The sequence below is a fragment of the Podarcis cretensis genome (assembly GCF_951804945.1).
Source record: "Podarcis cretensis genome assembly, chromosome: 6".
NCBI lineage: Eukaryota > Metazoa > Chordata > Lepidosauria > Squamata > Lacertidae > Podarcis > Podarcis cretensis.
In genome coordinates, this window is record NC_137175.1 from 39,973,200 (window position 1) to 39,991,088 (window position 17,889).

General features: G+C 42.0%; 1 protein-coding gene across 3 annotated transcripts in view; it reads left to right on the plus strand.

The window, feature by feature from the left end:
- PLXNA2 (plexin A2) overlaps nucleotides 1–17,889 on the plus strand; it is a 629,839-nt gene that overhangs the window by 321,828 nt on the left and 290,122 nt on the right. The window lies entirely within an intron of this gene.

Sequence of the window (17,889 nt, forward strand, 5' to 3'; positions counted from 1 at the left end):
CAGGGTTTTTTACCTTTAAGGCTTACAATTTAGCACTGGAATACTTGTAGGATCACCTTTCTTTGTATATGCCTGCTGTTATGTCTGAAGCAAGGGGAAAAGAGGGTCTTTTCAATTATGGTGCCCCAATTACAGAATGCTGTCTCCAGAGGACCACCGGGCACCTACCTACCTTGCTGTCCTTTCAGCACATGGCAAATATCTTTATTAGTCTTAATTTAGTCTTAATTTTAAGCTTGCTGCCACATGTCTAGCATCTGGTCACCCTAGTGGGTGGGAATTCCCTAAATAGTATATGCAGGTAAAAACAGCTACCATAGATTTTATTGTTACCACTGGTAACCCATCCACCCTAATCCGAGATTATTTCAAATATCAGATCGAGGCAAATTCATAGTCATTTGTGTGTTTTAGTCCCAAGCGGAGGTAGAGGAGAAATTCATTTGGCCTGCATTTTAAAGCGAACCAAACTTTAAGCAGGTGATGAGCACAAATACTTTTCCTTAGTATGGTGTTTTGCTTTGTTCTGTTTCTTGTTTCTCTTGTTGGAAAATAGGAAGCTTCCTTATACAAAATCAGGTCATTGGTCCATCCACTTCAGTATTGTCTACCTTAACTGGCAGAAGCTATCCCAAGATTCCAGTCTCTACTAGTCCTACCTGGAGATGCCATGGATTGGATGTTCTGCATGCAAAGCAGATGCTGTGCTATTGAGTTTGAATGGTTTAGTGTTCTTATTTGTGATATTATTGCTTGTTGGTTTTAGCATTGCATTCTTTCTTTCTTTTAAATTGAAAGACGACCTACAGATGCATAATCAAATTGATTTTAGTCTTGCATTGTGTGTCCTAAGAGCCTACTTCTTCAGTGAATGCTGTGTGTTGTGGGTGATGGAGGTTTTATCATCCATCTTGAACTTCTTTCAGATTAGAATAAACACTGAAACACATCAGCTGCTCTCTGCTGTTTTCTAAACTAATCTGCCCACTTCATTGCCACATCTCTCAGGATACTAATAATTGCTCCAAGACACTTCAACTTTCATTAAAGTTCCTTTCCTGAATTTGACCAAGAAGCAAGACAGAGCTGTAAGTGGAATTTTGGAGGGTAGGGAGAGGGATATGGAAAATAGAATAGAGGGGGGAGGAGGGGGAGGGAGGGAGAGAAAGAGAGAACCTCCATGTTATTAGGAGAAGGAAAATCATTTGACAATCAGCCTCTGGCAATCTGGTGGTGCTGTCTGAGAGAACAATTTACCTGTCAGCACCCATCAGAATGGGGGAAGCTAGGAAAAGAATGGCAGCTGTATGGAAGAAGGTGGGGAGGGGAGAGGTTTGTGAGGAGGTAGAAGAGGAAAAGGTGAATCACTGGTGAGCGCTGCACTGTATTCCCAAGAGGCTTTGGTATGTCTGGGAGGGGGCCCTCCTGTGGGTGCTTACCAGTCTTTCCATGATTCACTAGCATTTTCCCTCTAGAGGCAGGTGACGTAAGTTTGAAATATGAAGATTCAAGTTATTCTGCACAGCAGTGGGAGTTCCCATTTCCATTGTGTTTGCTGCAGCCCAGCCCCCCCCCCCCCGAAAAGCTCATCTTGCATGAAGAAATAGAATATGAACCCTGTGGGGAAACTTCTGACATGCTTAGCTCAAACCTCACTCAATATTTCCCAACCTAGTGCCCTCCAGATGTTGTGAGCTACAACTCCCATCGTCCCTGACCATTGGGTATGATAGCTGTGGCTGATGGGAGTAGCAGTCCAAAACTTCTGGAAGGCACCGCCAGGTTAAGAAAGGCCAGGGCTGGTCAAGGTCACACACAAAGGATCTGAGATATTATGCATGGGCTGAACCTGGGGGCTTGTGCCCAAGTTACGGGACTCCTACCTCCTTCTCTGCAGACTGTTTCTTCCCAGGTCTCTTGCTTCTTTGCTTTATCAGTTTTCCCTCTTTCTCAGACTGCAATCCATCCCTATCTTCCCTTTGCAGACTGCTGACGTGTAGCAAGTCTATCTAATAATCCATCTCCATGTTCCCTCCAGCACTTATGTGACTGGCTGTCTGGAAACTGCCAGCTTTTGGGGGGTTAATGCACCCAAAATAGCATACTGACTCTCTTTAGGGTGGAAAATTAAAACTGCCACAAATAAAGCCCAAGAAAGAAAGAAAGAAAGAAAGAAAGAAAGAAAGAAAGAAAGAAAGAAAGAAAGAAACCTTTGTAAGTCAGTGGTGTGTCTCCTCTGAGTTATGGAGGCTTCCTCCTGTATAAAAGGCATGTCCTTCTCACAGGTGAGAAATTATAACAACCCATAGATGCCAGCATTTTATTCCACTTCTTTCCCACCCACCCCTCCAGTGCGGACAACAGGTGTCTTATGATAATTGATGCCAGGCTTTTTTGGCACATCTAGCTAAGGAGCAGACTGTACAAGGAATGCAAGTGATGTGACTTATTACTCCTTGGGCCCCAGAGAGGAGTTCCTGACTCCAACCCAATCAAATAACAAAGAAGAGAGGCAGTAAAAATCCATGAACAAGTCTAGGCTTGATTAACCACTTGGGCTAAAAATATCTCAGTGCCGCCTCCCACCCAATGTTCAAAGCAGAACCAAATCCGGTGTCCCTGTAGCATTAGAAAGGGCAAGTGGTCGGTAATGTGTTAGAATGACTTGCATCATTATGTTATGATTGTTCCCAAGTGCTTTCTTATTTTCTGTATACTCTTCGCTGATATGTACTGCATTTATATCTAACGTTGGAGCTGCAATTTAAACATATGGAGCTGGCTTCCCTAAGAAATTGACAATGCCCTCATGTTTCAGAACATTCCCAGAACATAGGAACATACAACAAGCCTTGCTGGATCAGGCCAAAGGCCCATCTAGGGAAATCTGCAAGCAGGACATGAGCAAAACAGCACTCTTGTCAACCAGCAATTCCTAGCAACTGCCATTCAGAGGCATACTGCCATCAGTGGATGTAGAAAATAGCCATTATGGCTAATAGCCATTGATACCCTTACTCTCCATGAGCCCTCTTTGCCCTGGTGGTACCTTTCCTGATCTCCTGTATACATTCCACCTGAGCTTCTAATATGGTGGGTTTAAACAACTCCCAAGCATTTATTTATTTTTTGGAGAGAATTGACCCATCATTTTACCATTGCCCTCATTTTGGGGAAATTTGCTCTTTTGAAATCAAATGTGACTGTGTTCAATTTTCTTTACGATTGTCCATTTACATATATATAGTACTGGATAGCACCATGGTCACTGTTCCCAACCACTTTGACAACAGTTACATTTCAAACCCTGTCCTTACTAATAAACTCTATGAACTGCTATTAAACCCACAGAGAGAGTTTCATAATATGTATGCAGACAGCATGACAGGGTGCAATACAGGAGAGGGTTCATGTACCTTTAATAATTGTGGAATCCAGATTCCTCATGGGCCACGTGGTTGCCACCTCAGCAGAAATGTGGCTTCATGGTAAAGTCCGACTGGGTGATTATGATTGCTGGTGCAATGCAAATAGCAGCAAATGTATCCCACTGGAATTAATTACCACCATCTAAATAAACCACTGTAAATCAGACTGCTGCATTCAAGCCATTTTTGGAACCCATCCATGGATGCCTGTGAGTTAGCAGAGACGAACATTTGACAGAAATGTGACTGCATCCGAACTCTTGATATGAAATCACAGATTTGGTAACTAAGCAGCTGCCATTTCAAGAGAATGCTGAGGCTCCATTCCATCTCAGCTGAGAGATTTGTGTCTGTTGTCACTGGAGCCTTCTTGTCTGGTGCTGCTTGTAAACTTTCCAAATGAATTACCCTGTGTAAGTCACACGCTCCTCCTCCTCTGGACAGCCTGCACTCTGATCTGTCCTTGCCCAACCTTTGGGCACTGCAGTCCTTTTTTGCTATTTCTAAGGAGCATGTGAGTTGAGGCAAGGTGATGCCTGAGTAAATTGACCTTGACAGAAATCTATAACTACTGGTGCCCCAGAGGTACAAATGTCTGAAGACAGAAACAAACTGGTTGCATTCTGGAATCTATTTCCATCCTTGCATTTGCACAGTTGTAATAATATTTTTAAAAAATGTTATCGGAATCATCTTTCTACATAATTATTCCACTACATAGATTCAAGAGTTCTAACAATGGGTCCAGCTGTATTTACTCCTGAATTGGTTCCCTGGTTCCCATTATCAATTGTGTGGGTGGACAGGGAACACCATGAAGCGTAGTCCCTGGCGTGTTGACTCTAAGTGACTGAATGCATCTGAATGCATCCCTCTTCAAGTCAGACACTACAGACTTAAATTGGCTTCGTGGTTGTTCCCTCTTTCTAGAGAATCATGGGGACTGTTCTGCGTTATGCGGAAGGGGCTAGAAACCTCTTAGCATAAAATTCTCAACACCTCACCATTGGGTATTTGGGGAAAGCTATGGCAGCAGAAGTGATATAAAGCCAATATAAGTTTGTAGCATAGATAGGCTTAGAGGACAATCTATGACAGTGACAGCACAATGCTTTTGAAGAAAGATATGGTATAACTTGCTTCATTCCGCCTAAAATTTTGCCATATTCTCTGAACTACTAATATGGTGTGACGGATAGTTCAGCATAGACCAGGAAGATTTGGGTTGAAGTTCCACCTTTCTTTAGGCAAGTTACTGCCTCTCCCCCTCTGACTAGCATTGTTAAAATGAGAATAATAGCTGGTTGTCTGCATGAGGATCTGTTAAAGTGTGGATCACTAAGAATATTGGCCCAAGTCTTCCAGATTCCGTTTTGAACTCCTTACTCCATCTTGAAGGACCTAAGCAGGTGGCTTATCCAGTAGCTTTTCCTCACAATATTTCCCATTTTCATTTAGCTATCTTTCACAACTATCAGTTCTCTTTCCAACAACAGTTGTATAGCACATGTTTGATGAGATCAAACATTCAAAAGCATTTGCTTTTATGGACACAAGCCCTTTTCATCAGCTAGATGAACTGAGGTGTTGTTGTTTTTTTGTTTTTTTGTTTTGCATCTATATAAAGGAGAAAAATGTACAGTATGGTGGGAGATTAATGGCAATGAGTAAAAAAAATTACAGCCAGTGATAATTACAGTAATAATTACATTTATATCCCAGTCCCACCTTTCAAAGTGAAACATATGGTTCTCCCCTCCATTTCTTCCTTACAACAACTGTGTGAGGTACCGGTATGTTAGGATGAGAGACAGTGACTGGCCCAAGGTCACCCAGTGAGCATCATCATTGAGTGGGGATTTGAACCCTGGTCTCCCAGGTCTTCGTTCAAGATAAGCACTACACTGCAGTGGTTTAATTAGAGTAAAGGTAAAGGTAAAGGTACCCCTGCCCGTACGGGCCAGTCTTGACAGACTCTGGGGTTGTGCGCCCATCTCACTTAAGAGGCCAGGGGCCAGCGCTGTCCGGAGACACTTCCGGGTCATGTGGCCAGCGTGACATCGCTGCTCTGGCCAGAGCCAGAGCCAGAGCCGCACACGGAAACGCCGTTTACCTTCCCGCTGGTAAGCGGTCCCTATTTATCTACTTGCACCCAGAGGTGCTTTCGAACTGCTAGGTTGGCAGGCGCTGGGACCGAGCAGCGGGAGCGCACCCCGCCGCAGGGATTCGAACCGCCGACCTTTCGATCGGCAAGCCCTAGGCGCTGAGGCTTTAACCCACAGCGCCACCTGCGTAATTAGAGTACAGTATGTTAAATGAGCACACCTTTAAGAGTAGCAGATTGGTGTTAATTGACTTAGGATTGAGGAAATGATTGTAATAACATTTGTAAGCGGGGCAGGAACCCAATCAGAAGAAACAGCCATCAGTAGTCCAAAGGTCTATGAAAGCTTGTTTCATAGTTCCTAGTCTTAAAGCTGCAACAAGACTCTTTGCTGTTTTTGCTGCAAGAGACTAACATGGTTACCTCTCTGGAAATTCATAAAGGAAAAGTAATAGTAGAAGGAATTGATTAATTGATCTCACGCATGAAGCATTTTTGTCCAAAATTTGATGGCATGGTCTATTATGGTTCAAGATAATCCTCAATCAAGTGAACAGGAACAAAAGAAGACACTGTGTACTGAATCAGACCATTGGTCCATATACCTCCATATTGTCTGCCTTAACTGGAAGTGGTTCTCTAGTGTTTCAGTCAGGAAATGTTCCCAAACCTACCAAAAGATGCTGGAATATTCTGCATGCAAAGCAAATCCCTCCCCCAAAGTGGATCAGCAGTCCCTTGCTGAAATTTATTTGACTTGGTTGCATCTGTGGCAATAAGTTCCAGGGTTCAGTGCCCAAGTTGACAACCACAGAACTCTGCTTCATGTCTTGCCATTCTCATGTGACTGGGGGATATGTAGATGTTGTGGTTTTGCCTTCCCAGCTGTCCCCCAGCTGTGCTGCAGCCTGAGGCAGATGGATATTCAACCAGAGTGTACTTTTTTTCAGACAAGTTCTCTCTTTTCTTCTGGCTTTTGTTAAGGCTCAGCAGTGAGGAGAATTACAATCCACAAACATTCCATCTAATTTTAAACTGTGTAAATTATTTTTAAAAAATAAGCAATGAGTTATTTTAGGAACGGGTAGCATGTTAATTTAACCAGGATGGATGGTTTTGCCTTCCCCGACTTAACGGCTTTTGTATTGTGCTTGATTATTTTCCTTTTAAATTGATGGTCCTACCCTGGCTGCCCCATCACCCACATCTGCACAACTATTCTTTCCTATTTTGAACACAGACATAGACTGCCAGCACAGCTGTGCTTCTGGTGACTTATTTTCTCTCTTTGTAAACAGAATCACATAACTATCTCCCTTACATGTACAATATATGTGCTGTAATTGTTGCTCCTTTTTAGTTGACTAGGAAGCTGCTGCAGTTTAGCCAATGCAATAATTACTGGGGTTCTCTTATTGCTCATAATACTGAAAATTGACCATATGTGTAGTGGGAGGATGTGTCATGAAGGTGCAGCTGTAGCCCAAGGCATCCTTAACTCATCAGTCTATAAATAAACTCAGAAAGCTACAGCAGTTGCACAGAGTTTACAGATCCTTCTGTTTTAGTGTATGGGTCATTGCTTATTTACATAGTACTATAGTGATCTACCCCAAATTGTACTCTTGCTGCATTTTGTGGAAAATATTCTGAATGTTGCTTGCTCAGAATTAAAAGCTAAGCAAATTTCCTCAGACGAAATGCTGGTGAGGCATAAATGTCTGTTTATAATTTCCCACTTTCTGTCCACATTTTGTTTTCATTCTCTTCAGTCTGTTTTATTTTTTATTTTTCCATTTGTTGAAGTGGTAAGGGGGAAGAAAGAGATGTAAAGTAGTAGGTAATCAGAGCTGCTTCAGAAGTTCGTTTGTTCTTCCCAAGATTGGTCCTGCAAGTAAATGATCCCTGTACAATAACTTATGTCTTATGAAGGGGTAAGACACATGTGTATATGAGGATCAGATGTAGGGCACACTGACAGTTATGGAATGGCTTAGCATATCCAGGTATGCCTTGTGCATGGCTGTGGGTATAAAGCTTTGTCCCACTATTATTATCGTCACTTGCTACAGTGCTCTTGTTAGCAAGATCCTTTTAGAAAAGATCCATATAATTATGGAAAGTTTGCTGGCATGTCACATGTACCTCCCGGCTTATGTGCAATATGATGTATTCTAGGAATAATATAATAGCTCTTGGATTTTTAACTTGATTGGGTTTCAGCTGCTGCAGTGTGAATGGCCATCTTTGTGGCAGTTTCCAGCTGCTCAATCCATATCGAGCTGTCCATTTCCTGCACCGTGGCATTATTCTATCCTTTATTATTACAGAGCAGTGGTTCAGCAATGGTTCCTGCATGTGGATGGCTAGATCGATAGATAGATAGATCTCACCCTGATATTTTATGAGAGGGTGATACAGTGGTACCTCGAGATGCGAATGCAACCTGCATCTGCGTGTGCCGCGATTCGCCGCTTCCGCACATGCGTGTGATGTCATTTTGACCATCTGCGCATGCGCAAGCAGCGAAACCCAGAAGTAACACACTTCATTACTTCCAGGTCGCCACAGTGCGCAACCCAAAATTACTTATCCCGAAGCTTTGAGCTCATTGCTTGCACCTGATACTGTCACCAAAATGCTGTTGAGGTTGCTCATAGGACCGGTCCATAATCCTTAGGAGTGGGATGAGGTATTATTGAGCTGCTCTTGGCTGGAAAATGTCATTTGGGTAGTTTTGATGCCAGTTTGTGTTAAGTGACAAACATGGCCATTCAAACCCTATTCTCTATTGCTTTAATCTAGGTGGAAAAATAATTTAGTGCTTTGGAGAGCAGCAAGCCTACGTTTTGATTTCTTCATTGTAATACATCCAGCCTCCAAGGATTCTGTTGAGGACTGTCCAAAATAAATAGATTAAGATGAGGAGGATAGACAAGGGACTCCGTGCTATACAATGTAATTCAGTGCTGATTGCACTGAGCAGGAGAAGACCCTCCCTTGGTGACACGGTGAAGCTCATTCACTGATTATTCATATTCTATGTGAATTGTGCAGTTTGCATAGTGATTTATTCATTTTCTTCGAAGTATCAAAGATGGGATGCCAATTATTATTTATTTTCATTTACAATCTGCCTAAAAATATACCAATCCTAATGGGCCAATCATCTGGTCTAGTAGTGAGAAGCCAAGGTTCATGTGTGGAATTTAATTAGCTCCCAGGTGTTCAAAATGAGAAGCAATCCATACGTTTCTGGTAAGAAATGTGAACGAGAGTCCATGCTTGGCATATTATATTAAATTATATATGTGTACACTTCAGCATGGCAAAGAGAGTAAAACAGACAGTTTAACTTTTCTAAACTGGGTATCCTAAATGTTTTGGAGAAACATTAAGGGAATGCAATTTTTTAAAAAATAGGTACTTTATGAAACTTAACAGGTAATTTATCATTTCTTTTGGGAGATGCTCAGTTCAGTGTCACAGTTATCAGGGCCTGATTGTATACAGAATTAGGTGCTGAATCGGTGGACTTACATATGCCTAATTCCACATTAGATTGCAGAATTGCTTTATGTAATACATTATTTATGTGTGGGTGTTTGGAGTAATGACTCTGTGCGGAGACATCTAGGACTACTTCCTAATGAGGTTTGGACTGGGCAGCTGACCTACTTCCTTAGCTGGGGAATCCAGAAGATGGTGTGCTCCTGGAGGCTGGTGAAATATGACCCTCAAGACTGAACTATTTCAGTGTGCTCTATGAGTACTTCCTTTGAGGTTGGTCTGGAAGCTACAGGCAGTAGAAAATGCAGAGACAATTGGATGGTTGTATGCCTCCTTCCAGCAACTCCTGCAACCAAGCTGATGCCATATTGCTTTCCTTTCCTTTGGACCATATCACTGAGGCTGAGTGGGGTCTTGTTCTCTGGGCAGCCCAGGACCTCCACATACACTGGCTAGGCTTGCACCCTAGAGAGGTCACTTCAGTGCTGCTAATGCAGTGGTTTGACTTCACCCCCAGAGGTGCACTCAGTTGTCTCTCAAGATTGGTGGGTGCCAACAACAACAACAACAACAGGCTACTAGGTACATGTTCCCCAGTTCTGAAAGTGTTTTACTGGCTATCTATATGCTACCAGGCCAAGTTCAAGGTACTTCTGCTAACATGCCAAGCTCTATATGGCTCAGGACCTGTGTCTGATGAAACACATTCTCCTATAAGTACCTGTGCCCAGACATTTAATCTATCATTCTCTTGATGCTGCTGCATTTGCCCTGAATTCAATATGCAGCAACCCAAAACAAACCATTCTTGTTACAAGCTATGAAACTCCCTTCCCTTCTCTTCCCTTCCCGATAAGACCTGTCACAATCCCTATGAGGCTTTGCCACCATTTAAAATTATATATTTTTGCTCAGGCTTTTGGTTGATTTTTTCCCCCTCCTCTGCCATTTGTCTTTAATATTTTTATTTTCAGTAGGTGCGGCAGTTTCTTTGAAGTGCTGTGGATTGTTTCAACCTCGTAGTGTGGTTTTAAGTTGTTCAGATTGTTGTTGTAAACTGCTTTGGTGGGAACATGACCTCAAAAGTGGTCTATAAACCTCATATATAAGCATGACTAGCTCTACCACTTGAATGCTGCCCGGGGCATGATGAAGCACTGTATGGGAACTCAGGAAGTTACATTATGCTGAGTCAGATTATCTGGCTCAGTGTTGTATACATCTGCTTTCCATATGTTTTGGACCACAGCACCCATTAGCCCCAGCCAGTCCTGATGTGAGTTGTAGTCCAACACATCTGGAGAGTACCAGGTAGGCAAAGGCTGGTATACACAGTCTAGCAACAACTCTACAGGAGTTCAGAAAGGGTTCTCCCTGTCCCCAACTTGGAGATGCCAGGGATTGAACCTGAGACTTTATGCATGCTATAGCCCTTTCCCTGAAGATTACTGGTGATAAATAGCAGTAGTAGCAGTGGTGTTTCTGTTCTATTACAAGCAATACATTCCCAATATTTGGGGGGTGGTTTGCATGTGGATAATGGGTTTTATTTTAATTAATTGATTGATTTTTTTGTTAGTGTAATGCCATGTCAAAAATCCATCTGTGCCAGTACTTGGTCCAAAGGGTGGAATGGAGCTCTTGTGGAGTGAGCAATATAGACACACATCTAAGAAACAGGGGTATGTGTGAGAAGTGTACATATTGGAGAATCTTCTTGCATATTAAAGAAGGTGGCTCCAGTAGAAGATGCTAGGGGACCTGAGATTTTGCTATCCAAACCAATGTTTAAAAAGAAGAAGCCTGGAAGCATGTTTAAAATGCTATTGGGAGATTCTTAGGTTCACATCCTAATTAACAGAAGCAAATACAGAAATGGTGCTAAGCAAAGGCTACATGTATTAGCATTTAATTATATAACAAAACCCAAGTCTATTATAGTCACTCCTGGGAACAAAGATAGCAGGCAATGTAAGGTGGACTGGAGTTATATTTTTTTAATAAAAAAAATCTGTAATGAATTAATTTAAATATATACTATATTGCCTGTCTCCAACGGGGACATCTGAAACTGTAGATGGACTACAGAGCTGAGTTATGGTCAGGTTAGTTAGTTGCCTGCTCCTTCCCTGACCTCTGTTCTACACCCAATGATAAATTTGTCGCTATTTTCACATAGGGCCAGTAGCTGTGCTTCTCTAAGGATAGAATGAGTAGTTTTAAGAAACAGATTCAGTGGCACTTTTTCATCTTGTCAAGAGGAGCACATTGAGCTCTTTGGTGTGAATTGCATTCATTGTGATTAACCCTGCAGGTCCTTATATTAATATCAACACACTGATAGTTTTCATAGGGTTTAGATGGCTAGGAAATGACCTACAAGCTACAGTCCTAAACACACTAGGAAGCAAGCCCTATTGAACATAGCAAGCATGAAGAGGATTGCGCAGTTAGAGCTTGATTGATTGAGCAATCTATTTAATTAATTAATCTTCCTTATCACCTGCCCTTCATTGAATGGTCCTAGGATAGGTTACAAAAATATCATAATTAAAACAAGTAGAAATGATACTAAAATCAAAAATTGAAACCACAAAACTAACCAATGTGTCATAATGATGGCAAGAATCTCTTTCCTCCTGCCTCTTCCAGGTAGGAAGGGATTAAAAAAAAGTTGTGGATATGGTTATGTGGGTGTAACAGGAGAAACAACTATTTTTGCTTAGAATGCTGATACCTGGATATGTGACTATGTAATTCCAATGATCTGGCAGGAATGTATTTTCATGCTCCTCTGAATAGATACATTCTTTAAAATGTGCATTATCAATTACTGATTACTATTTTTGCCTCAAGCGAAACAGCATAAAGACAATCCTTCTCGGGGCATGACCTCTTTACACTAGAGAATGATTGTGGTGGCATTTCTGAAAGTATGAAATGTTAACTTTTGAGCATTCATAAATTATGCATTCTGGTGTAAAATTACGCAAGCGTGCTAGTGTGAATAAAGGGGGACTCATAAGTGTCCCTTTGTGAAAGGAACCTTTGTTACCATAGCTTCCATTGTGAGTTGTGAGCTCTTTGAAACCAAACAAATATGGTGCTCTAAACCTGAATGGGTATAACCCAAGTCAACTTTGATCCTGAACCATTGGGGAAGCATTCATACATTGTTTCCAAAACTGTACAGATCTGGTTCAGGGAGATGTGGTTATTGATCATTTCATTACATTACTGATCATATTGCATTGCACTTCTGTCCAACAAAGGTCTATATTGATCCATCAAACTGAATAGAAAAGTGTATGCCCAGGAATGCTCTGTAACATCACAGCTTGGAACGTCCATACTTTTGGATCTCCTTTTCCCATCTTCTACATGTGCTACCTGTCTTGTGTGATATCTCTGCACTCTGAGACAGGTTTTGGCTCTCTTAACACAGGCAGATAGACTTATCTAGGTGAGAATGCTCTGGGGCTTTATGATGTAGGATGTAGTTAAGGACCAGTTAGGTAGTACTTTGGCTTGAGGTTGTACAGTCTGACCACTTGAAACCTTCAAGCTCCATGGAGGTCTAAATGTGGAATTATCTTTGTGTTTTATTTACCCCCCCCCCCCAGATTAGTAAACATAAAAAAATGGATTAGGAAAGAGATCCTTATATTAGCAGAATATTCCAAGTCTTGCTGGCACATAGAGTCCATGGCATGTGATTTTACCAGCACAAAAGACTTAATATGAGGCATGATACTAAGCTAAGATGACGGAGGGTCTGATCAAGCCTTGAATCTCCTATAATGTTCCTATGTCAATAAACCCTTGCAGAAACAAATGGTGCACTGAGCTAAATGCTCTTCTTCTCTTCTCTGGGCAATCAATATCCCTGAAGAACAGAATGCAATCCCTCGCTGTTTGAGAGATAATTGAAAAAGTCCAGGAATGTAAATAATTAACACTATTTGTAGGATATGGTGAGCTCTTTCCCTAGTGCCTTGTCAGAGTAAGTTTGTACCATCTGATTGATCACAGTTTTGATTGATGTCTTAGTAATTATCGAAACCTCCCATTCAGGTGACAGTACATTGGCCACAGAGTGGTTGTCTGGACCCAACTGATGGCTTGCTTACAGAAAATCAACTCATGGCTCTGCTTTTGGGGCACTATATGTGTGAGGGACAGAGAGAGGGAGAAGTATTAAAATGGAAAGTGTTGTAATGATACAGATCTTCTAAAGGATATGTTGCTGCTTTTCCTGTTTTCTTGTACGACAACACTACTGTGGTGCACAAAATCGCTGAATTATAGGACTGGAATGGATAGTCCTCAAAGTCATGCACTTGACAGAGTGAGGGGATTTGGGGATGTATAAGCAAGGGCATACCATAGATCATTTCAACAGCATGTCAGGATACAGCCCCAGGAGTATACACAAGCCCAAGCCCCAGACTGTTTACCTGTGTAGAATCTGTGCAGCCTTCACACACACATAAGCAGAAACGTCCAGGGTGTGAAAGGTGACACAAAAATGCAAGTGGTTCTAAAACTGTGGCTCGAATGACAGATTTGTTCTTTACAGCATTTCTCACTGAAATAACATCCTTTCCCCTTAGCACAAAGCACATAGTTATCTTTCTCTGGCATGTTGATTTTGTAAAGAACAGGTGATCAAAAAAAGCAACCTAACATATTTACTGTGCTTAGGGGTAATTAAGTTCAATGGGACTTCAGATATTAGGGTTAAACTGTTAAATTAGATATATAATCCAATATAGGGAAAGGCCACTGGTTTTAGGGTAGTCATGTGTCTTGCTTTACAGAGGACAGCCCTCTATTTGAAGACATCCTCTTGATAGCCAGTTTAAAGATAACTACAAGAAAGGAGGGCAGACTCTTGAAGTTGGCTGTCAGCAGTTACCAACTGGACAGCAGATTGAGCAGACAATCAAGTTACTTCTAAGTGGCTACAAGCCTCTGTATACAGTGGTACCTCGCAAGACGAATGCCTCGAAAGACGAAAAACTCACAAAACGAAAGAGTTTTTCGTTTTTTGAGTTGCTTCGCAAGACGGATTTCCCTATGGGCTTGCTTCGCAAGACGAAAACGTCTTGCAAGTTTGTTTCCTTTGTCTTGCAAGTTTGTTTCCTTTTTCTTAAAACCGTGCATTCACTTCGAGGAGCAACTCATAGCACGCGGTGTGGTAGCCTTTTTTGAGGTTTTTGAAGACTTTGGTGATTTTTGAAGCTTTTCCAAAGTCCATGCTTTGCAAGAGGAAAAAATCGCAAGACAAAAAAACTCGCGGAACGAATTAATTTCGTCTTGCGAGGCACCACTGTACCAGTTGCTGAGAATCATATTGGGAGAGTGCTTTCTCGTTGTGAGCTTCTGGTTCGCCACTGTGATAACACAGGATGCTGGTCTACATGGGGCTTTGTTCTGATCCAACAGACTCTTCCTCTGTTCTTATGAAGTGTCATTCCCAGAGGCATTTAGGAGGGTGGGGGACTGATGCTCGCCAGCCAGGGTGGCACTGTGATCTAAACCACTGAGCCTCTTGGACTTGCGGTTAGGAAGGTCAGCGGTTCGAATTTTTTTTTTTTATTTTTTTTTTTTTTATTTTTTTAGATTGACACCATTGCTCCCTTTGTAAACTATTGTTGTTCCATGTTTCTCTGGTCTATGACCGTAATAAACTCATTCATTCATTCATTCATTCAATCCCCGCAACGGGGTGAGCTCCAGTTGCTCTGCCCCAGCTTCTGCCAACCTAGCAGTTCGAAAGGATGCCAGTGCAAGTAGATAAATAGGTACTGCTGCAGCAGGAAGGTAAACGGCATTTCCGTGCACTCTGGCACTTGTCGCAGTATACTGTTGCACCAGAAGCGGTTTAGTAATGCTGGCCGGAAAGCTGTCTATGGACAAACGCTGGCTCCCTCAGACTGAAAAGTGAGATGAGCGCCACACCCCATAGTTACCTTTGTTTGAACTTAACCGTCCAGGGGTCCTTTACTTACTATTAAGTGTCATTCCCAGAGGCATTTAGGAGGGTGGGGGACTGATGCTCACCAGCCAGTGGTGTCATGTGGTGTGCTGCTGCCACTGGTAAGATCTGCCTGAACTCTCTCTGTCATATACACACGTCACCAAAATAAATTGTAGCATTATTCCCAAGGGCATTTGGGAGAGGTGAAAGGTGGCTACTATTTCATAATTTCTGGAAGACTGCCACTGTAAAGAGGATGGTGGTGGCAAAAAAAAGAAGCTTACGTTTTGCTTAAACCCCACCCCCACCCCCACCCAGCTGCCTCAAAATTTAAGCAGGCTTCCAACTTGGCTGCTGCAAAACAAAGGCTAAATTTTGTTTTGAAATGAAGATGGGAGTTTCCAGAATTTGGGGAGCTCAGATTCTCAGAATAAACAAGTGATTAAGATAAATGCAAAAGTTGGCACTTGCACATTTCCCCTTGCCTTCTATGCTCATCGATCCTTCAGATTTGGCCCCAGTAGGGAACAGGCACCTTAACCCCTGCATCAAAAGCTTTGTCAGCCTGAGAAAGAAGAAGATGATACAGCTATTGATAAAGAAAATGCCTAACCCACTGCAGTGCAATGAAAAGATTAAGTGTGGGGACTTGGCTGAGATCAATTGTAATGGCTTTGACCCTGCCATGTGTAAAGCATCTAGGGCAAATGCAGAGTGACAGGTTAGGGGTCACTGATTTGGAGCATCAAGGAATCAGAAGAGATAATAAGCAGACCCTCTCCCTTCCAGGTGAGTGCCTTGCAGGATCAGCCACAAAGCCAAATTTACCAAGGCAGAAAGACCCATGGCTGAGCTTAATGGGGCATGCCAGCTACTTGCATCATCTATTTTCAAATAAGGGCTCTGTGCTTCAGAATGGGGGGGGGGGGGGGAATAGGAGGGAGATTTTTTTTCTTATTTAAATCACTGGAACTAGTTTATCTAGAACTTTCAGTAATGCTCAGATACAGTGATTTGGTCTTGCTGGGTTGAGTTCTTATATGTTACATGGGAGATGAATGAAACTGCAATCACTATGAAGTTGTATTCGTTTGAAATGTTTCGGGGCAAAAGGACAAGGCCTTATCTGTGCTGGAATAAGTGATCACGTAGCTACACTAATGCAAACTGATGAGGTGCAGGCCAAGGGTACATAAGAACTCCATGTATGACCTCAAACATTTAGACCTATTATTCAGCATAGGATTGCCTACATTTTTTCGGAGACTTAAATTGCCTTAGCAACCATCAAAAGACTGCACAGTATTTATCTTTCCGAGAGGCAGACTGCAATCAGATCCTTAAGGAATTAGAATTACCTGTGCAAACTCATCAGGCATTTGAGGAGGGGATAGGCTAGCAGAATTGCAACAGAGGGCAGTCCACCCCTAGTATTTTGGTGCAGGTGAATGCTTTTTAATCTATCTCTGCTTGCATGGTGGCACTTTTTTGATATTTTATGCTAATTTCCCACCCATCCCCCACCAAGGGGGGTGTTTATGGCATCAAGTGCTTTTCCAACTCCATAGGATAGCACTCCATAGGAAGTCCCTTCCCAGCATCTGCTCTATGCAGCTTGTTTGCTTAAACAGTTGCCACTTATTGCCCTTGGGGTAGCAGCACATTATGGGCTAACTGATTTCGGTCCTTTAAATCTATAAAGAATAGGAAGTGCTATGTCAATATAAGTCAGTCTTGTATTATTAACAATAAACGGTGTAGTATGTACTGTGGTATATAGACTCATAAAAATAAAGTAGCTACACTCCATAAGAAAGAGGAATAACCGACTAGATATAACTATAAGGTGTCTACTTACATACTCATCTCACTAAGAAATATATTGATGGTTTTCTGCTGTCTGGTTAAAAATCATCTTCCTCGAGTAAGACTCTACTGGTGATATCATCATGTGAAAGACTCCCTGCGGGGGATATTTTGACAGAAAGTGTGATAAAGTATAATACTATGGATATCTCCCCCATTTGCTATTTATGAGGGATTCTGTTACCTAGAGGGATTAATCCTCTATCGTTTTACAGTACAATATAGATTTTCCCCACTGTTTCTCTGCATATATAATAAGCTAACATTCTTAAGCATTGCACACTATGTGACATGTTTTTGTGGCAGGGTTTTTTTTTTTTTTGTTTTTTTTTTGCAAACTAGCAGGGTATTTCCCTTCTCCGTCCTGTCCCAAATCATCACTACCCTGAAAACACACAAATTTCAGCGTTTTTTAAAAAAGAGGATTGTTTCTATGTGGGTTCTTTTGGTTTTTAATTCAGCATGGAAGCACATGTTTTTAATTCAGCATGGCTCGCCAGAGCAGCGATGTCACGCTGGCCACGTGACCCGGAAGTGTCTCCGGACAGCGCTGGCCCCTGGCCTCTTAAGTGAGATGGGCGCACAACCCCAGAGTCTGTCAAGACTGGCCCGTACGGGCAGGGGTACCTTTACCTTTACCTTTCTGGAAGCACAACTGTAGAGATAAAGAAAATGTGCAGCGGTTCCTTTTTCCTGTGTCAGAAATATGAATCTTGTCCTTCATACACTGCTTTCCCTGATCCAGTGATCATCCACAGACAAAAGATAAAACCATGAGAACAGCTGTTTAAAAAAAACAAGGAAAAGAACCCTATAAACTTCACTAAAATCACCACCAACTAAATGCCTTACAGAAATGGAAGGTTTTTTACACTAGAGTTGGGCATTTATTTGATTACTATGCTTTATTCTCTGTTGGCTGCACAATGGACCTTCCTCTCCCTGTGCACAATCTAAATCTCTTCTGGGTTTCTCCTTGCTCCAGGGTTTCCTCTGGA